This window comes from Protopterus annectens, chromosome 14.part0 (assembly GCF_019279795.1).
Source record: "Protopterus annectens isolate FY-2018-M chromosome 14.part0, PAN1.0, whole genome shotgun sequence".
Taxonomy (NCBI): domain Eukaryota; kingdom Metazoa; phylum Chordata; order Ceratodontiformes; family Protopteridae; genus Protopterus; species Protopterus annectens.
In genome coordinates, this window is record NC_056748.1 from 1079443248 (window position 1) to 1079466506 (window position 23259).

Consider the following 23259-nt stretch of genomic DNA (forward strand, 5'->3'; position numbering starts at 1 on the left):
AAAATGCAATACCCCTCATAGATTGCCTGTTCACTGTAGTGGAAAGCCTGTAGATCTCTTGAAGGGAAAGAATATAAGGTTTAGATAACCAGTCTGAAGCATCTGCTTAGCATTTGTTTTCCTTCACCTACTTGATAGACAAGAGAATAACAGAGTCTGTTTTACAGAGGTCTTAAGTTTAATGATACTACCTCTGTTGGTTGTACATTTATCACTGTTCTGTTCTGCACTTAGGACAAAAAGGCCAAATGAATGAACTTATAGGAAATTTCATGGATCAGGCTGATCCAATCATTGTGGAAAATCTGATGCAACTCTTTCCCTATCAGAGGTTAAAACTTCCAAAATCTTCCTGGTTTTTGTAATGAATACTGAAAAGACTTCACAGACATGAATCTGCCCGAGTGGAAGTAGGTTTAATGTTAGATGTCAAAGACACGTCATTCAAATCCTTTGGGCCAGACTGCTAATGGGAGAATAACGATGGAACAGCCTTTTGAAAAAAAAGCACCTGGTTCCCCAGGAATGTGCGGTGCACTGCTGGAGAGTGGCGGCCCCCTTTCATCCGCGCTCCGACCCAGTGAAGAGCAGCGCTCCTCACCAACCTTGCAGCCGCCTATCCCTGGCCAACCGGCGATCCACAGCACCGTGGTAGCATTACGTTTAGGTGGGATTCTGACTTGCAGGCATTTAGTCATAATTCCACAGATGGTACCTTTTCTTCAGAATGCAGTTTTCCACCTACTGATGGCTGGGTTTTGTTAATTTGTTTGTCAGCGTGATCCAGCCATTGGCTCCTCAGCCAAGTGCATATACGAAATGTCTGAACCAGCAGTTCCTCTCGTACTGAGCAGGATCACTACTGCAACAACACATCATCAGTAGGATAAAACTAACCTGTCTCATGACAGTCTAATATCCCATGCCAGGCAGCTAGTTTACTAGTCACATAGTAATGAAACACTAACAATTCTCAGGCATTCACTTCTGCATATTTGCAATGGAACTGTATTTTGTTATTTCTATGTTTATGACTGACTGCGGATGTGAGTGAAAATTGTCTTTGAACCAGTTCACTAAACTGCCTATCAGATGTAAAGATAAATAAAAGTGCTGTGCCATACAGTAAAAAGATGTTTAAAATATGCCAGGCATTCATACACCTGACCATATGACCAAAATGAAAAATGCAGTGTCATAGCTTATGACTATTCAAGGTTTTTGAGCCAGCAACAGAATTTTAAAGACATTCTGGAATTATTGGAGTCAAAAGCTCTATACAATGAGCCAGGCACTCAAATGTTATTTTTGTGAAAAAAACACATACATCCATACAAGTATTTCAAGCACGGACTTTAATGCTCTTCTAGCCTGCCAATATACCAGAATAAGAAGTTATGTACCTACCATAACGTTCCATGTTAGTTGTCTTCATCCCACCTTCTTTCTTACTTGATGGATTCGGAACCGATCCTCGGCTCCGACTCGGCCTTTTACTAAAGCTTGAGAGCTATTTACCGGTTCGAGGCCTCCCCTTATCCCACAATGCTAGGCATTAGATATCCAGATCTCGTTTGGTAGAGCTAACACCATGGAAAAAAACACCTGTTCCCACCACAAGGTTTACCTACAGTGCTACAAACTGAGGACGTAATCTAAAAAAAAAGGTCAACCATAGGAAGAAGGCCTCAAAAGGGATTCTTCTCGGTCCTAACCAGGCTAGGGGGATGGAGGGTGGGACGCAAGAAAGAAGGCGAGATGAAGACAACTAACATGGAACGTTATGGTAGGTACATAATTTCTTAATGTTAAGTTGTCTATCTCGCCTTCATTCTTGCTGGATGGGACGGCGTCCCTAGCACCTTAGCCCTGGGTGTCTCATCGAAACAGACTCTTGAGCATAGTGGAACCAAAATCAGCTCATCTCCTGGAGGCCATATCCAACTTGTAATGCAAAATGAAGGTATGAGGAGTGGTCCATGTGGCTGCAGCACAAATAGATTCCATTGGAAGTCTAGCCTGAAAAGCTACCGACGTAGCTAATGCTCTGTTGGAATGAGCTTTTGGTTTTGTAGGGAGTTCTTTATGTCTCAGTTGGTAGATCAAGGTAATAATAGAGGCCAGCCACCTGGACAAGGTTACCTTTGAAACTGGCAGGCCCTGATTGCCCTCAGCATAGGACAGGAAGAGTTGATCTGATTTTCTTGTCTGTTTGGTCCTATCCAAATAAAAACGTAATTGCCTGTGAACATCCAAATAGTGTAAATTTTGTTCAGCTCTGTTTGAATAATTAGGAAAAAAGACAGGAAGATCAATAGCCTGATTGAGATTTGTAGTCAAGAAAACACACAAACAGCCAGTAATTCACCAGTATCTTACTTCCTTTATTTCCAGCTATCTGGTACCTCGGCAATTCGCCTTCAAGGATCACAATTAATTGAGTAGAAACATCACATTTATATACATACTCATTTAAACAATTAAATCTCCTAACTGATTAATTAAACAATGAAAAAACTTTTAAAGTGACCATAAACTAATTATAAACTTTTATAATATAAATATAAATATGAAATAAATAAATAAATATATGAATGTGTACTAAATATAAATAATTCATTAAATACCTAATTCTTGATTCATGCCATTAGGCTTTAAGGTATGAAACTTAAAAAATCATTCTAGTTTCAAGCTCCAGCAATTTTACTACAATGTCATCTCCCCTCTGAAGGAAGGGCTTTCCCAAAATACTGAATATTAAACTATTAGAAGAGCCACTATGTTTCTCCTGGAAGTGCTTAGCAACAGGGCTAACCAAATTTTGGTTCCTGATATCTTTTAAATGCTCTAAAATCTGTACCCTTACCATTCTTTTTGTTTGTCCTATGTACCACATATTTTTACATGAACAGCCCAAAATATAAACCACCCCTGTTGATTTACAACTAAAATGATGTTTAGAAATATAATTTACATCATTGATAACACTCAGGTTCCTAACCTTATCACAAATACTGCAAGAACCACAGGGATAGGTGCCTAACTTGGAAATTATAATATTCTCTTTCCTTTCTATTAAATTATTATTTAACAATTCCTTAAGATTTTTCCCTCTTTTGTATGAGAATGTGATATATTTAGGGAATAAATGACCAATGGATTCATCATCACTGACTAAATACCAATATTTTCTAACCAATGACACTAGTTTATCAGAAAAAGCAGTAAACTTGGTTACATAAAAAAGCTTTTCAACATCTTTATTCTGTTCCATAGTGAACTCTTCACGTCTAGATTCAAAATTTATCACATCTACTTTTTTTCCAAGTAATTTATCCCTACATGCTAATAACTGTGTTTTATTATAACCTCTTTCACCCAACCTCAACACAACTTTGTTCAATTCATTAGCTTTTTCACTAGTGTTACTAGTGTGGTCAGAAATTCTCTTAAATTCACCACGAGGTAATGCCTTCAATAGATGATCAGGATGCATGCTGGTCGCATGCAAAAACATGTTAACTGAAGTAACAACGCGAAAGATGTCGAACTTCCGTATACGCCACATTTGGATGTGGGACTACAAAGAACCGAACGGTTTGAACGCTGTGTTAGAGGAGCGGACAATCTACTGCTGGGGTATGAACCAAGCCTGGAATTGGATGTAAACGACATTGAGAGTTCTTTGGCTGCTAATTTGACTGATGAACTGAATCATTTAGAACTGGACTTTTTAAGGCTGAAAAAACTTCAAGTTGAACGCCAATACTTTGAAGCCTGCATTTTTAAAAGGATTGTTCCACGTGGACTTAGAGTCTTAAAAATGCCCACGTCAGGTAATACATATCCTGAGTTGCTTTATAAATGGCAACAATTGAATTTGGACATTAGTTTTAAGTATATGAAGCTATTGAATGAATTTCATTCTAAAGAAGAGGATTGTTTAAGAGCATCTGTAAACTGTGTATATAACGCTATGAAAACAAAATATGCTAGTGAAATGTTGGATGCTAGACTAGAAAAGTTGATTGATAACGTCTCTTTATTTGAAAAGAGACTTTTAGAACAGAAGAAAAGTAAGATCTTAAGGGACACGAAGGATTTTAAAACCAATCAAGTATTTACATGGCCTAGGGTGTTAGGTAATGCGAATAATACTAACAGACCCATAGTCAGTAATAGCACTAGGGATGTGAACTCGACAGGAGCTGGCAATAATGTTATTAACAGGGAATATAGCACGGTCACTCAAACTGCTCCACGTACACATGATGTTGTTGCCTCTATACCCACCAGCAACAGCACTGATGGGATTGATTTAGTAGGTGAGACGCATGTTAATAGTGATAATGCTGTTATTGTTGGGACACAGAGGGGAGCAGGACAAGATTTGCTAGTCCCTCGGTTGAACAATGTGAATGGGGGAGGTCCTGATAACTTCAGGATCCCTGATAATATTGTATCTGCATCTATTCCAGATACCTCCGTTAGAAGGAGAACCCCCCCCATCAACTCAGGTACAGGAGGGAGTACAAGCAATAATTTTAACCCTTTTCCCATAGCACAACAACGCATGGGCAGGTCACGATCCCAAAGCAGGGGTCGATACAAAAGGAAAGTATCGGACAGCGAGCAACGAGGCCCAACATTGAAAAAAATGTGGGAGAATGTGGGAAATCGTTGATTGTGAATATTTCTAAAAGGGAATTATCTACATTTGAACAACAAGTACTAAATAGAGGATTAAGTTTCATTCCTACATCAAACAGTGATCTGGTGGATTCTGTGTTAGATGTTCGTATGTTTGTTAGGAACATACAACTCAAGTTAGAGTTTGGTAAACAGACTTTAAATGAGAATAATATAGGATTCAGGGGCATTAGTACATATACCCCCCAGTTACATCCTCTTTTGGACACTTTTTTGAAATTAGTTGAGAAAGGAATATATAACCAATATGAAACAAACAATAAAGAAGTGTATAATAGAAGAAAGCGGAATTTGAATTATAATCAAAGGTTAGCATTAACAACATTAAAGTCTGATAATACGATCATGATTAGGCCTGCGGACAAGGGTGGGCCTATAGTGGTGATGGATTTTGAATGGTATAAAGAGAGTATGATGAACTTGTTAAATGAGAACAGGTTTTATGAGGAGATACAGATGGATTTAGTTGTTGAGAAAGTATCTCAAATCCATAAGTTGTTGGATGACCTTTTAAGGTCTGATGATATTACCTGTGAGTTACATTCTTATTTGAAGGTTATAAATCCTCGGATACCGATAATTAAAGGGCTCCCCAAAGTCCATAAATCTGTGTTGACTCCACCTATGAGGCCAATTGTAGCTGGGCAAGGATGGCTCACAGAACCCATGTCCAATTTTGTAGAATACTATACTAGACCTATTGTTAATGCTACCACACACATTCTTAAAGATAGTAAGCAATTTTTGCTCCAATTATATGAATATATTCAGAGCTTGGATGATCATGCTCATTACTTATTAGTAACCTTGGATGTGGTCAATTTGTTTACTATAATACCGAATGATACAGGAGTAATAAGTTTCCAAGAGTTTCTGATGTGTAAGTCCACTCTCCCTGTTAGGATGGTGGAGTTGATTTCGTTATTTATGGAAACAATACTCTTCAACAATGTGTTCATGTTTGGTGATTCTGTGTTTTCCCAAAGGGATGGCGTAGCAATGGGAACCCCCTGTGCCAATAGCTACGCTAATATAATTATGGCACAGTGGGAGGAATCCTTTTTGTTTAAGTCTACCTTTTTTAACAACAACGTGGGTTTTTATAAACGCTTTGTAGATGATCTTTTTATGATCTGGCATGGCAGCATTGAGGGATTGGACTGTTTTATTACTGAAATAAATGCTTCCACGAGCTTTTTGAAGTTTACTCATGCTTTCTCTAGGGAAAGCATCTCATTTTTAGATGTTAATATAGAGAGACTCCCTTCTGGTCTTCTTAATACTTCAATACATCGTAAGTTATGTTACAGGAACACTTTTTTGCATAGGTGCAGTATGCACCCACGATATGTGTTCAGTAATGTTATGAAAGGGCAGTTGATGCGTGCTTCCAGGCTAAATCCGAGCCTCACTGGTTTTGGGGAAGAAATCGAGAGATTAAGACACATGTTTTTGGAGAGAGGATATGAACAATCCAAATTCAACCATACAGTAGATGAGATATGTTTGTTGCGTGAGACATCAGCGAGACCGTATTTTGCGGAACAGGCCGTTGACCCAGAGGTTGCAACGTCCATTAAGCCTGATTATGTGAGAGCCGTTACGGCTTTTAGTAGTGATGTTTTACATTTGAAAGAATTAATGACCAAACATTGGGATGTTTTAGGACTTGACAAGGAGATTAGTGATGTAGTAGGACCGTCCCCCCTTATTACATACAGAAATAAACCTAATCTGAGGAATTTATTATGCTATAAAAACATTTCGCCCCATGTAAGGCGTGAATATGGGTTTAATACGGTTGCATGTGGTAGATGTAACCAGTGCTGTTGGATTGATAATAGGGTCAGCTTTATAAATCCACACAATGGCTTTGAATATAGGTTTGACACTGGTACGAATTGTATGAGTACCAATGTTGTATACCTAGCTAGGTGCACAACATGCGAATCATTTTACATCGGCAAGACCAACAGGACACTACGTGAGAGGGTTAGAGAGCATCAGTATCACATAAGAACAGGTAATGATGTTAACTCTCTAGCCAAGCATGTTAAGACCAGGGGTCCATCACATAGTTTTTTATACAGCGTCATTCAACAGGTTTTTCCTAACTCAAGAGGTGGTGATTTAATCAACCATACACTTGAATGTGAGTTACGTTGGATAGTTAGATGCAAGGCAGATGTCACCCCAGGTTTAAATGAAAAAGTCAATCTTAAACCTATACTGAAGAAAAGACGCTGTTTTAAACCCAAGAATTAGCGTATTGCCTATCTTTAGGTTTTTATTAATTTTTAGTTACATATTTTTTATTCTATATAGTTTTATTATATAGTTTTATTATTCAGATATAGGGTATTTTTCTAGTTCCCTAATATCTGTAATATCCGTCGTTTTTGCTAGATGTAAGAGTTTAGTGTCTGTTTAGAATTTTGTATTTTGTGTGATTCATGTTTATTATGGGTTGTAGATATCATACATACATTATTCTTTTATTTTTTAGACATAGGGAGGTTCTAGAGTCTTCTGATATCAAGCGTCCTAATTTGTTTAGATCTTCGCATCCTTTATGTTATGAAATTTGTGTTTGCCACACATCTCATGTACTCTGCGATCAGTGTTTTACATTTGATTGCATCAGTTAATATTTTATAGTATGTTTTAAACTTTTTATATCAGATATATATTTTTTTGATAAATATGTTTTAAATGGAGAAAGCATAGACTGGGAATTGTTAGTTTTATGCTTTATTAGTAAGACAGGACATGTGATTTTTAGCGCCAATGAGAAGTATTCCATCATTATTTAAATGTTATGTGAATGTTGTATTTTGTAACGTCTGAGGAAACCGAAAGGTGAAAGCGCTCACGTCTTTTTGAATAAATACGTATATCCAAGGATCGTTGATTGTGTGGATTACTTCATCTTACTGTGGTTACTTACATCTTGGTCCGTTTCTGCTGTGACTCTGCATATGCTTTTGATAGTTGGAAATGTTAACTGAAGTAGATTTTCTAAAAGGCCTAAATCCTATATTTTCCCCATTTACAAATAGTGACAGATCCAGAAAATTAATCTGTGTTCTATTTAACTCATAAGAAAAAGAAAGATTGTGCCCATTACTATTTAGTACCTCAAAAAATTAAAAAAATTCAATTATATCTCCCCTACAGATGAAAATAAGATCATCTATAAAGCGCTGATACAATATCACATTATTCCTGAAAAAGTCAGTGGGATAAATGAATATTTTTTCAAAAAAAAAACATGTATATAACAGCGTATGAGGGTACAAAAGCTGCCCCCATCGCTGTACCTTTCACCTGCAAAAAATAACTATTGTTAAAGAAAAAATAATTATGAGTCAAACAAAACTCTAATAAGCTTACCAAAAAATTAGTTCTTGGCCCTTCACCCAACATATCAAAAATGGAATCCAGCCCCCATCTAATGTCTATGTTTGTATATAGTGATTTAACATCTATGGTTACCCAATAATAATCTTGATGCCATTTGATTTGAGATATACTATTGATGGGATCTTGAGTATTGGAAATATGAGCTGCTACCTTGTGTAAATATGCTTTCAGATGAAAATCTAAAAATGTATTTACATTGTCCAAAAAAGGAACCTATCCCCGAAACTATAGGCCTGCCAGGTGTTTTTTGTAGATTTTTATGTACTTTAGGCAGAGCGTACAGAATGGGTATAGCAGGTTTTTTGATATACATTCTACAAACATCTTTATGTTCAAAAAAACCCAAACGTTCTCCCTTTTCTAACAAAAATAATAATTAATCATTGAACATCTTGGATGGCTCATAATCCAATTTCTTATATTCCTCACCATTAGAAAGTAGAGTATCAACCATCTCACAATAATCAAATTTGTTCATGACAACCCAATTCCCACCTTTATCAGCACATTTAAATATAAAGTTGGATTTAAACTTTTTCAATTCCTTTAAAGCTTGCCATTCATTTTTACTTAAATTGTGAGATCTTTTTTCCTTGCAAAATATTTTATATGCTGTTTCAATTTCTTTAAAAAGAACTTTAAAGAAAATTGAAATGGCAGGTACATTAATATTAGGTGTAAACTTATTGACATTTCTTAGATGTGGCACAGTCAGTTTACCATAACCAGTGTTGTAAATACTTTCATGGTTTGCTTGTGCATCATTTTCATACAAATCACACAACTCATAAAGGTCTCACCCATCATAATCATATATGGACAAATTCAAAAGGCTGTCATCTAAATCAGTGCAACAGACATTGAAATCGACATTTCCAGAAACTGACTCATCTTCTCTTTTAAAATAAACTTTTAACAACAGCTTTCTAATGAAATCCTTGATTTCAAAATATATGTCAGCAAGAGAAGGAAAAAAAGTCGGTATGAATTTACTACCTTTGTACAAAACATTTTTCATATCATGAGTCAATTCCAAGTTAGATAAATTAATACACATTAAAGCCTCTATATCAGTATTTACTTGGCTAAAACCTGCTTCACATACCAATAAATTATTTGAAGCAGTTTCTTCCCTTCCTTCCATTTCTTCCCTTGTTCGAACTGTTCGTATGAAAGGAATCTCCTGTGTTAGACGAAACTAAGGCACCATCGAGAACCTCAGCTGCGCTAACAGTCGCTGAAGTATTGGCAAAAGTTACATTTTTAGGAACATTCCTTTCCGTTGAAGACACTGAAGACGGTGAAATGCCTCGTTGTCTCTGACTTCCATTCCTGACCTTTGACCTATGAAAACAGTATGCCAGTCTCATAGTCTTTCAAATCGCATATTAGCTTAATTACACTTCCTCTGAATGATTTCTCCTTCTAATTTACAGATTTTCTCATTCACTTTCAAAGTTTGCATCCTATAGCAGGACTCCCCCACCATCTCGTCCTGCAGATGCAAAATATCCTTTTTTAACTTTTCATGAGCTCTCAAGTTACGTTTGATTAGAATACGAAGCCAGCTGATAGTACATGAAAGAGAAGCCTGTTTCCACTCATCTAAGAGATCAGACTCCTCTTCGGAAAACTGTGTGGCAGGAAGTTTGTCAATACGCAAGCCCCTTGGAGTAATGTTTAAACTTACATATTTCTCCAAGAGGCGCGTATCCAAATACAAAGCTATTTCTTTGGTCATGAGTCTTTCCAGCTGTACAAACCGCCCATCTACATCACGATCAGTACCCACGTTCCAGGGATCCATAGTAGTATACTTTCTATCACGTTCATTCATTATGTCGGAAAAAAGCATAGTTCCTGACAAAGCGCTCTGTTCAGAGCCTTGATTACTTTGCGACATAAGTAATATAAAAATGTAGGTAAGCTGGTGAAAAAACTGGCAAAATAATCTAATTCAAAACACCTTGATTGAGATTTGTCTCTGAGGGTATTTTGGGTAAAAAGGAAGGGTTAGTCCTGAGTGAAACTCTATCTTTGTGAAAAATAAGATAAGGAGGACGAATACAAAGGGCTTGAAGTTCCGATACTCTTCTGGCTGAGGTGATGGCTACTAAGAAGAGAGTCTTCCAGGAGAGTAACTTTAAGGAACAAGAAGCCGCAGGTTCAAAAGGAGGGAGAATCAATGAAGTTAATATCAAGTTCAAATCCCAGGGAGGGGGGGGGGGATCTTTAACCGGGGGTCTAAGTAAAACAGTCCCCTTAAGAGAGGCCTTACAAAGTTTGCGGGACATGATACTGGACTCTGATTGGCCAACATGAAAATTTGCAATAGCAGCCAGTTGGACCCTAATGGTGGCAGACGAGGAACCTGCTCGAAAAAGTTCCGCCAAAAAATCTAAAACATTATGGACAGGGGCTGTAAAGGGGTCTATCTTTCTAGTCTCTGCCCAGAAAGAAAAACATTTCCACTTACTAGCATAAGTCTTCCTAGTAGAAGATTTGTGCAAAGGAAGTATGATTTCACGCACTGGCTGAGAAATATGTGGAAGCCTAGCTAAGGTTGGAAGTGGAGCAACCAAGCTGTGAAACTGAGAGAGTGAAGGGATTGGTGCAGCCCGCCTGACTGATGGATCAAGAGGTCTGGCACTGGGTCCAGATTCCAGGGCTGCTCCAGCAGGTGACGATGCAGGAATGGGAACCAAATTTGTCGAGGCCAGTAAGGAGCAATGAGGATCATCCTGGATCCCAAAGCAGTCGCTTTCTGAATCAGTTTTGGAATTAAGGGAAAAGGAGGGAATGCATAGAGAAGACCCCGGGGCCAATCGTGAACTAGAGTGCCTCTGGGGAAATGGCCTGGGAGGGGGAAGAGAGTGAAGAAGTCGCTGCACTTGCTGTTGAGAGGGGTTGCAAAAAGGTCGCAGCAAGGTTGACCCCATCTGTGGAAAATTTTGTCTGCTACTAACTGATTGAGAGACCACTCGTGAGGCATAAGGATTGCTCTGCTTAGCCTGTCCGCTAAGATGCTTGACTTCCCAGGGATGTGCGTTGCTATCAGAAACCGGTGAAAGGAGATCGCACACTGCCAGAGTCTGAGTGCTTCTCGACATAAGGGATAGGACCTGGTTCCGCCCTGCTTGTTGATGTACCACACTACCGACATATTGTCCGTCTGAACTGCAATAGTCCCGGTAGGTAGAGAGTCCTGAAGAGCTTGCAACGCTAAAAGTACCGCTCTCATCTCCAAGCCGTTTATGTGCAGATGGTACTATAGGGGTTGCCAAGTGCCCTGGAGAGTCCTGCCCTGAAAATGCCCCCCCACCCGATCAGGGAGGCATCCGTTGTCACTGTGACAACCGGAGGAGGAAGGACAAATGGTCTGCCCTGAAAAACTTGAGGGGAGACCATCCACCAAGAAAGGTGGTCTTTGCATGATTGGGTGATTATTATGTTTTGAGACATTGGAAGCTGTTGAAAGGATCATTGGGTAAAAAGCGTCCATTGAAGAATCCACATGTGAAAACGAGCCAGGGGAAGTAATGTGATTGCTGCTGCCATGAGACCCAAGGTTTTCAGTACAAATCTGGCCTGAATTCATTTGCACTGTAGTGACGTTTGAACATGTCGGCGAATGTCTAATACTCTTTCTAATGGAAGTTTTGCCGACAGTTCTTTTGTATTTAATATGGTGCCTATAAAGGTTATAGATTGACAAGGTGACAACGCAGACTTTCGAAGTTTATAGAGATACCTAGCTCGGAGCAAGTTTGGATGGTATAATCCCTGGCTCAGATTAACTGATGCCTGGTGGAAGCAGTTAGGAGCCAGTCGTCTAGATATGGAGACACCTGGAATCCTCGCCGTCTCAGGTGAGCCGTAACCACTGCCATGCATTTGGTGAACACCCTGGGGGCTGTGGTGAGACCAAAGGGCAGGGCTCTGAATTGATAGTGACTGGGTCCCAGCCGGAAGCAGAGAAACCTCCTGGAGCATCTGTTCATTCTGATATGGTAGTACGCATCCTGAAGGTCTATGGAGCACATCCAAATGTCCAGACCCAAAAAGGGTAGAATGGACTGAAGCATACCATCCGGAACTTTGTTCTTTGAACAGATTTGTTTAACCTGCTGAGATCCAAAATGGGTCTCCAGTCCCCTGCCTTCTTTGGTACCAAAAAAAAACTTGGAGTAAATCCCGGGTCCTTGCTGGTCTGCTGGGACTGGCTGGATGGCTCTTTTTTCTAGCAGTTTTGCAATTTCTAGTACTGCTTGTTCCCTTAGACCAGGTGGAACATCTGGAAGGGACCTGTTTGTTTGCACGGGGGTGTGGACAAAGGGGATTTTGTAACCCTCGGATATGATAGACTGTACCCATTTGTCTTGTGTGAGGAGTCACCAGGCTTCTGGGTACAGTGACAATCTTTTCCCGACTGCCTCCAAGGGTGGGCAGTCGGGCAGCCCCTCAGGGGTGCTGAAAGGGTTTGTCAGAGAAAAATTCCCTGCTACCCTGATTTTGTGGACCCCCTCTGCCCCTCGGGTGGCATCTATTGTTGTTCCCTCCTCTGCCTCTGGAGGGGAAACTCACCACGTGTGTCAGGCATGACTCCTTGGGGTTTGCAAAACCACATTTTTCCACTCTTCTGACCTTTAGGGTATGGTCTAGAGGGAGTAGAAACATGGACTTCCACGGCAGAGAGAGTCTTGCCTTCCTGCTCACACCTGGTAAGGGTATCCTTCACTTGTGGACAGAACAAAGCCAAACCATCGAAGGGGGTATTGGTGAAGGACGCCTTAAAGGGGTCAGCAAAGTTACATAACCGCATCCAGGCATGTCTTCTCAAAGCCATGCCTGTGCCTGCGGCTCTACTCGCCCCATCGGCTGCATAAGAAATGAGCCGCATGGAGGAGTTGACTATAGAATTAAGGGTCGCCGGCTGGGAGTTAATCTTTTCCTGAGACCCCACAGCAGATGGATCCTGAAGGGTATCACCCAGTTCCTTAAGAAGATCTCTTTGAAGGCGGGTGAAATGGCCCAGATAGTTCAGCGACTGCATGGAAAAGGTCGCTGAAGAAAACATCCACTTCCCGTATCTGTCCATTGTCCTAGATTCTTTATTAGGTGGATGGACAATTACTGAAGGGTCAGCCAACTTTTTCTTAGTGGCTGCTGCAACCACCATGGCATCAACAGGGACACCCATTGTAAGAAACTGCTTGTCGAACGGGCTGTAATGAATTGTGTGGGCCTGCGGGGAGTTGGTTCCACTGTGTCCGGGGCCGTCCATGCCTTCCGAGCCACTACTTCCATGAGCGGGTCGAAAGGCGGAGACACCCAGGAGGTGGAAGGGCGAGAACCAAACGCGTCCAGATACACCGACTCATCCGCGGAAGGGTTAAGGGCAGTCCAGTTCCCCCTCTGCCTAAGGATCCCAAGGATGTCTGAGAAGGAGACATCCTCAGAGGGGGACCTTGGGGACCCTTCCGAATCCTCCAAGTCGGTGTCAGAGGTGACTGACTCGGGGGAGTCAACATGCTTCCTCTTACATTTTCTCTTCCAAGGGGGCTCCTCTGAGTGATCAGGGGAGGCCTCGGAAGAGGAAGATACACCCAATGGGGCTATCTGGAGCACCTGTTCTCCACGCTTGGGGTCAGGAGGGTGGACAGAGACCGACGCAGGCACAATGGGGGGAGGAGCTGAAGGGGTCGATCGCTGAGCCGACACCGGAGTCAGCACGCTCCTCATGACCTCAAAGGTGCCCCTATCAGGCAGAGAAGAGGGTCCCCACTCAGAAGAGACGTGAACCCCTTCCGGCACGGAGAAGGACGGCTCCGAGGCCGATGTCAGGGCCGAGCTCACCTGCGCCGAGGCCCCGAGAGGGAGAACGGGGTCGGACAAGGCTCCGATGCCACTCACCCCCTCGGAGCCGATGAGGGAGTCTCAGCACCCGGATCCCTCCAAGGACGGAACCAATGAAGAGATCGGAGCCGACGAGGGAGCCGAAATGTGTGGTATCGGCTCCGACGTTCCGACGATTCGAGCCCCAACAAGCTCCGGCTCCGAACCCGGTGGTAGAGTGGGAGGAGGAACTGTTGAAGAAACAGGGATAGCCACAGTCTGTTGAGAAGGGATAGTCTATATTTTGGCCAGTGCCTGCGACTTTAGGAGCCTACTGACCACCCTCTCTAAGTCATGATTTGATAGCCTGGAGGACCGAGAGGAATGGGATCTATGGCTCCGTTCCGACTGTAGTAACGGGGACCTGGGAGCCAAGCGAACTGACTCTAAAGAGGGGGACTTCGAACGCTTTCGGCTCAGAGAAGACTCCGATAGCAAAGTCGGAGCCGACTGAGGTCTCGAAGTGTCGGTTCCGGCCAGAACCGACAAGGAGGCAGAGGCAGAAGCTCCGCTTGGCGTTGGCTCCAAGCAGGGAGCCAACGGTTTGGCGGGCTTTAAGGATTTCCCCAACGAAGGCTTAGCCGGGGATTTTTCTGGCTTTAACAAGCCCCTCAAAATGAGCTTATTCCTACGCTCCTGCAGGACTCTCGGACTGAAGGCATGACAGACCGAACAAGAGTGCTGCAGGTGTAGGGGGCCCAAGCAATAAACACAAGAAGTGAGACCGTCTGTCAGAGACATCTGACAGCATGAGTCACACTTCTTGAAACCTGAAACCTTGGTATCTTTACACATGATAAAAGAGATACCAAGGGAAGTTTAACTAGTGCTTAAAACACTATACACAGACACACTCGCACTAGAACTAACAGTAACAATACCACTATAACTACAGCAGTTATCACTAAGAAAAACTTAACATCAAAAATTATCCAAATATATATATATATATATATATATATATATATATATATATATATATATATGTATATAAAACAATATAAACTATAAAGAGACAGGCCTAACACTACCCTAAAGGGTGGAGAGGGGAGGAAGGGAAGAAAACTCTGTAACAACAGAAAAGGAGATCCTAAGTGGGGTCTAAAGGGGCTACACGATTTAATAAAACTAATAGAGAAGAATATCTAAATATAACAACAACACTGACAGTAAAACAGTAGTAAAAGAATTATACGACCTGGAGCCGGTATAAAACGCAACCTCGTAGCTGAAGCGGCAAATGAGATCTGGGTATCTGACGCCTAGCATTGTGGGATAAGGGGAGGCCTCGAGCCGGTAAATAGCTCTTGAGCTTTAGTAAAAGGTCGAGTCAGAGCCGAGGATTGGCTCCGAACCCATCCAGCAAGAATGAAGGTGAGATAGACAACTTAACATCGGTTGTTCCCATAATAAGTGTCCAGGTTGTTCTTACAAATATCTAAATCAGTGCTTGCTTTAATGTAGTTTCATAGTCCGTTCCATGCATCAGCTGCTCTGTCAGAGAACCAAACTAAACACTTCTCATTCTTATAAAATCTACTACATATGTTGTCTGATGATACTCTATTATTTTTTGATAACCCCAAACAATCCCAGAGATAATTGTTTCTAAGTACCCTATACACCTGAATAAGATCTTCTCCTAAATATCTGTAGGAGACATTGTACAAGTTCAGATTTTTTAGTCTTTCATGATAACTTAAATTTTCGCATCCATGGATGTTCTTGGTATATTTCCACTGTACTCTTTCCAGTTTACTCATGGTTGTTTTCTTATAAGGTTTCCATATTGTTATTTCATACTCAAGTTTGGATCTAATGTAATTAACAATGACTTCAGCATTTCTGACTTCCTAGACTTCATATATCATTTAATGCAACCTGTAGATCTATATCATTAACCAACTGGTTGATTTGACTAAAAGCGGGATCTACCCATATATTCAGGTCCTTAAATGAATTTACCATTTCAGTCACTGTGTGCTGTATTAAATATTTACCTTTCAATTTATGTCTCCCAAATCTCATATGTTTAGTTTTTGATGTCTTTATCAGCATATTATTATCCTGTGCCCAAATGGTCAATTTAGTCAAGTTATTTTGCAGACATTCCCTATTTGTAACACATGTAATCAGTTTACCCAGTTTCATGTCGACTGCATATAGACTATAAAACAGCTCAGATGAAAAAGATAGGTCTGAAAGATACAATCTAAACAAGTAAGGGCCTAGGGCAGAGCCTTGTGGGACACCCTGACTGCAGCCAAGGATTTCACCTGTCCAAATGCTGTATGATACTTGCCATGTCCTTTTTGTAAGCCATGCAGCTATACATCTTATCAAGAGTAAATCAATACCTAGTTGTTATAATTTATTGATCAATGTTTTGTATATGACCCTGTCAAATGGTTTCAAGTTGCAAGCTTTCCAGTTCTGACAATAACTTATCCAATATTACCTTCTGCATTATTTCCCACAACAGGAAAGTAGTCTTAAGGGTCTGTATGAGTCTGGATTTTTCCTACACCCGTTTCCCTTTTCCTTGAAAACAGTTTAATAAGGCCATGGCTCCAATCTTGTGGAATTTTCCCCTATTTACATGACCTAGTAAATAATATATATAATGGTACTTTAATTATTTGCTGAAGTGTTCTCAGGTCATTATTACTAATTTTTTCGCTTTGCTTGGATCCAGTTTGAATAGCTCTTTTTCAATATAATCAATCACCAGAATGACTCATCGCCCACTTTGTGAAACCAAACTGTTTTGCATAAGATTTTGTAAATATATCTATAATCTATTGTGTCTGAGAATAAATCTTAGAATCTACACACAGTTTATCAATTTGTATGTCTTTATTCCTTCCACAACTTATGTATCGATAAAATGCTTTCCTATTCTGTCAATATCTTTATATAGATTTTCTTCCAAATTTTTTTGATCTTGTCTCACCCTATGCTTAATTTGTTTGTCCAGCTTGTTTATTTCTGTTTTCAAAGTTGTAGCTCAACCTCTTTTTCATTTCTTATATTTTTTTGTCTCTCACCATAATCGGGTAACTTGCTCTTTTGGAAATACATCCCCCTGACATTTTATGGCTAGATCCTGATGTTAAACATTTTTTTTAATTTTTTTTTAACTCAATTTCTCTTTGAAAAAGAAACTTTCCACATTCCTTCTGCAGTTTTTCCACACTGAACGCATCACTCCAATTAGTTTTACATAGTGACTGTATTGCTTCCATATAATCTATAATTAATCTTCTGTGCAGTGGTTTAAATTTCAGTTTAGCAAGAATTATCTAGCAACAAATTAACCTTTATAAACCCATGATTTTTGCACACCAATGCTGGTAAAACTTGAAATTATGTAACAGTAATTTCTTAAGGAACGCAAAAAATGACTAGTATGTTCCTTTCCCTGGTAGATTTTTTACAATCTGAAGAATTTGCTGTTCTTGAGCAAACAACGTCAATAATTTATTTATTAATGTTGTTGAATCAATATTATTCCAGTCTGTTTCTGGAAAATTTAGGTCTCCAGCCACTGTTATTCTTCTCCCCTGTGTTTTATGGAAGAATGTATGAACACTTCTAAGTCATTAGCATTACACTTTGGTGGTCTATACACTCCAACAATTGTTATATGTTCCAGAGTTGTCTTTATTGTCACAGTTACACAATCTATAGTATTGGTGTTATCACTGAACATGTAATAATCACAGGTCTCATAAATATCTTTAATCCTTTTCATAACTCCACCTGATTTTTTTGTTAGAATGTCTGTTACAGTAGAAGCATTTATACCGTGACAGAACTGGTTTCCAGTCATTGTTCTTTAACCTTGTTTCACAAACAATAACATCAATATTGTGGTAACATAGCAAATTTTACAATAAAAAAACCTTTACTATTAATGCTCCTAGCATTAACACCCATCAACGCTGCTTCAAATGTTGCTATCTGTGAACTGTTAAATGTTTGTCCTGGCAAAAATCCTGCCTTGTGTTTGTCAAATATTGCAAAATATCTGCTGCAAGAATTCTCTCCCCTGATCTTGACAAATGCACACCATCCTGTCTGAACACGTGTGTGCCCAAAACTAGGCTTGGATACTCCACATATTTCTATTTTTTAAAATGTGACATTTTATTCCTGTAGGTATTTACCCCAATAGTTTTTTTATTCATGGTGACCTGACTCTCCTTCCTATGTATAATTTGCGAAAAATATGTCTTAACACCAATGCAAGCTATACTAAGAGGGCTGTAAATTCCCTACTAACAGTCAGAGTGTCCTTATGGATGAGATCATTTGTACTGACATGAATTAAAACAGATCCATAGTTCCTTACATTAAGATATTCTAAGGCTTGTCTAATATTCTATATTTTTGCTCCTGGCAAGCATAACACAATTCAATGTTCATTATCTTCTCTGCAAATGTATCATTTCCTCTAATAATTGAATGTCCAATTACAAGAATATTTTTCTGACCAGATCTGAAGAATCGTCAACTCAGTAATATCTGCTCTACCAGTTAATACAAAGGAAAGATCATCACCTTTAGTCTTATTAACCCCCCCTGTTTTCACTGTGTATTACATTTGTAAGCATACAAGTCTCATCCAGCTGGCTTTGTACATCCATAGCTTAAGCTATGTAGTCAACATCTGTCTTTCTCTTCCTTTTTTCTTACATTAATGTTCTTCAATCCTTCCACGTTCAGTTCTGATTTCTGCCTTTTCATCTCCCTCTTTGCCTCTCTTACCTTCTCTTTTGAAGAAACCTTTCTGAAGGCTGAAGGTATTCTGATGGAGAAATGTTATCATTTTCTGTAATCTGTGTGTTATATAACAAAGCAGTGCCCTTTTTAGTACGTTTTCTCTTTACTTTACAGACCCTGTGTGTTATATAACAAAGCAGTGCCCTTTTTAGTATGTTTTCTCTTTACTTTACAGACCCTGTGTGTTATATAACAAAGCAGTGCCCTTTTTAGTACGTTTTCTTTACTTTACAGACCCTGTGTGTTATATAACAAAGCAGTGCCCTTTTTAGTATGATTTCTCTATACCTTACAGACCCTGTGTGTTATATAACAAAGCAGTGCCCTTTTTAGTACGTTTTCTCTTTACTTTACAGACCCTGTGTGTTATATAACAAAGCAGTGCCCTTTTTAGTACGTTTTCTCTTTACTTTACAGACCCTGTGTGTTATATAACAAAGCAGAGTCCTTTTTAGTATGTTTTCTCTTTACCTTACAGACCCTGTGTGTTATATAACAAAGCAGTGCCCCTTTTTAGTACGTTTTCCCTTTACTTTACAGACCCTGTGTGTTATATAACAAAGCAGTGCCCTTTTTAGTATGTTTTCTCTTTACTTTACAGACCCTGTGTGTTATATAACAAAGCAGTGCCCTTTTAGTATGTTTTCTCTTTACTTTACAGACCCTGTGTGTTATATAACAAAGCAGTGCCCTTTTAGTATGTTTTCTTTACTTTACAGACCCTGTGTGTTATATAACAGAGCAGTGCCCTTTTAGTATGTTTTCTCTTTACTTTACAGACCCTGTGTGTTATATAACAAAGCAGTGTCCTTTTTAGTATGTTTTCTCTTTACTTTACAGACCCTGTGTGTTATATAACAAAGCAGTGCCCTTTTTAGTATGTTTTCTCTTTACTTTACAGACCCTGTGTGTTATATAACAAAGCAGTGCCCTTTTTAGTACGTATTCCCTTTACTTTACAGACCCTGTGTGTTATATAACAAAGCAGTGCCCTTTTTAGTACGTTTTCTCTTTACTTTACAGACATTTATCTGTTTCTTTTTCTTCCTTGTTATAGGTTGTGAACTTCTTTCTTTCTTTATTTATTTAATTTCCTTCTAAACAAACTGGCTCCTCAGATTGCTGAATACTTCTATCCAGAATTCCAAATTTGTCATGGGCTTCGTCTTGTTTCACAGGGGTTGAATGACCTTTACAGACAATAGATGCATCATTTCCTAAATGTGTTCTATTTGTTCTTTGTCTAACAGTATTTATTTCACCAGTCCAGTCATTAATATATATTACAACAGTTCTCCAAGCTCTGCTAATTGCACAAATGCAATAATCACCAGTAAGTCTAGATTTACTTCTAATAATGGTAAGCAAATCAACCAACTTTTGACATGAGTAACACAGATCATCAGTGTTACCAGGTGTTACCTTTAAATATGTATAGCATTTGTTACACTGTGCAAGATTTTGTGCTTTAGCAAATCATTAATGGCATACTCATTTAATGAATCCATATTCAGCTTCAAATGAATAAAAAATTATAAAAGAAAGGAATAATCAAAATCAGTAACAACAGAATACAAAGAGAACTTAAATCAACTTCTGTGACAAAAATCACACAAACAATATACAGCTAAATACTGAAGTAAGTACAGTAAAGTTGTTGCTCTGACCGCAAATGTTCTGAAAGTCAGACAAAAGCCAGCTGGAATTTCTTTGACACATGCAAATGTGCACAGTAGGTTCTGCTCACTATCACTCGCAGTCGCACCTCTTTTTAACAGTAAAGGTCACAGTAATGTTTTTAACAGTAATGGAACTCATAAATAAAGACATAGGGAACTTGCAGACTTTGGATCCAACCCAGTTTGGCTTTGTCAAAGGCAGATCCTGCCTCTTAAACTTGGTTGACTTTTTCGAGACAGTCACCAAGGCCATTGATGAGGGAAAGGCAGTCCATACAGCCTACCTCGACCTGGCAAAGGCCTTACAATACACTCAGGTATCATCGAAAAACTCATCAGCTTGAATGTAAACCCATACATCACAAGATGGGTTGCAAACTGGCTAAGTGACAGAACCCACAGGGTCAGAGTTGCTGGAGCCATGTCAGACTCAAAGCCTGTCACAAGTGGTGTCCCACAGGGCTCAGTCCTGGGTCCACTCTTGTTCGGCATCTACTTTTCTGAAGTACAAGCAAACACAGGAGGATTATGGCTGACAAAGTTTGCAGATGACTGCAAACTGGGCGCCATAGTCGAAAACACATCTGACACAGATATCCTCCAGAAGGAAACCAAGAACCAAAAACCACAAATGGAAAAACCACAGGATAAGATGCCCCAATCGATGTGAAGACGCTGTGGAGTACAACAAAGCTGCCGCTCACCAAAAGAATCCAAGGCCCATAAACGTTTCAAATACTTTATTGAAAGACACAAACAAGAAAAAACGTCGACCTAGGTTTCGTCCGTTGTACGAACTTCATCAGAACACATCTTACTGCTTTTAAATTCCTTATATATGTGTGCACAAGATACTAGGTGAGCCTATTGACCAATAAAATTCATGTGAATCATAAACAGTAATTAATTAATCAATTGAAACCAACAATACAAAAACATTTACCCTATGTTAAACTGAATTAAATGAAATTAAATTACATTAAATTAAATTAAATTTAAATTAAATTTAACCCCTCCTGTTGATAAAATACATAATGAATATAAACCCTAAAAACTATTGTCAAACATTAAAACTAAAAATAAAATTAAATATAAATGTAGTATAAAACGACTGTCGACCAATAAGTTGAAACCTGCAATGCCATTCGAACACATAGCTAAACACAATGTAATACAGAATTGTATGGGTGTACCAAATAAATATTACATAAATATTAACCTATTTTATATTGAATTGATACATATTGTATATATTGTTAAAAATAGAATTTAAATATAAAATGGGAAATATATATATATGTATATGTGTAAATAGATGTTATCCTCCAGAAGGGCCTCACAGAAACGGATAACTGGTGCCAGAGCCATGGCCTGAAGTTAAACACCAAAAAATACATAGTCATACCCTTCGGGAAAAACAAGGTTACCCCTAGCTACCATATAGGTGGCAATCCACTGAGCACAGAAAAAGTCATCAGGGATCTGGGGACCCAAGTTGACAGTAGCCTTTCGTTTGACACTCATGTTGCTAAAGTAGTTAGGAAAACCTTCTATATCGCCCACCTGATCATGAAGGGATTCACATCTAGATCAAGGGAGGTCATCGTCCCCTGTACTCATCACTCATTAGACCTATGATTGAGTACAATGCCCGTTCGAATGTATCTGACCAGACACCTGCTGCAGCTTGAAAGGCCCCAAAAGTTCCTCACCAAAAGGATAAAGGGTCTCAAAAATATGTCTTATGCTGCCCGACTGAAAGAACTCCAGCTCTATTCAGTCTCATACCGCTTGCTCAGAGGTGACCTGTGCCTGACATATAAGGCCATGTCAAACCCAGATTTGATGAATATGCTTCACCTCAAAAATCTAGATCCCTCAGAACCACAAGGCGGGAGACTTAAACCTTGACACGGTTATAAATAGAACGTGCTGGAGGGACAGATTCATCACCCAGAGACTCCCTATGCTGTGGAACAAAATCCCGGTACATGTGAGGCAGAGCACCTTGCTGGCCTTGTTCAAGAGGAATCTTGACCAATGGATGGGAGATCGCAGATATACCCCAGGGATTACTTCAGTGTCACTGCTTGACAGAGGCACAGAAAAATGATAGGCATAGTTTTTATTCAAACTAAAGGGGTGGCGAAAGCCACATAACTATGGGCTAGGCTTATAAATGCCCTTGGGCAGATAGCCTAGTATGAACCTATGAACCTATAAATCACAGACCAAGACAGGATTGTTTAGATAAGTTCTGGGTTGTCCTCTCTGCAATCTGTGTGACTTTATCACTGACTAGGACACTTAGGTTACCTAGAGTTTGCCTGTCTAAAACCTATCCCTTTCAAACAACAAACAGTGAAATTAAAGGTAAACAACAAAATATAAATCAGAGGAAATCTTCTTGTCTACAAGCTATCCCTTCCTTCTATAAACAATTAAAAACAGTGGTAAGAAATAAACTACAAATTCAAATAAAACTTATCTTTTATTTATCAAGCAACTCCACAGTAAATCACAAATTAAGACAGGTTTGGTAGATAAGCCCTGGATTGTCCACTTTGCAGTAATTCCTTTAGGTTGCTTCATATAACAAGTAGTGAAAATTAAAGGTAAAACAACAAAATATAAATCAAAGCAAATCTTCTTGTCTATAAGCTGTCCCTTCCTTCCTATAAACAATGAAAAACAGTGGTAAGAAACACAATATAAATTCAAATAAAAAAAGAAGATATGTACTCACCATAACTTTCCATGTGTGTTG

The 23259-nt window shown here is 39.3% G+C and overlaps 1 protein-coding gene across 1 annotated transcript in view; it reads right to left on the reverse strand.

The window, feature by feature from the left end:
* Positions 1 to 23259, reverse strand: part of CFAP46 (cilia and flagella associated protein 46) — a 3596153-nt gene that overhangs the window by 68163 nt on the left and 3504731 nt on the right. The window lies entirely within an intron of this gene.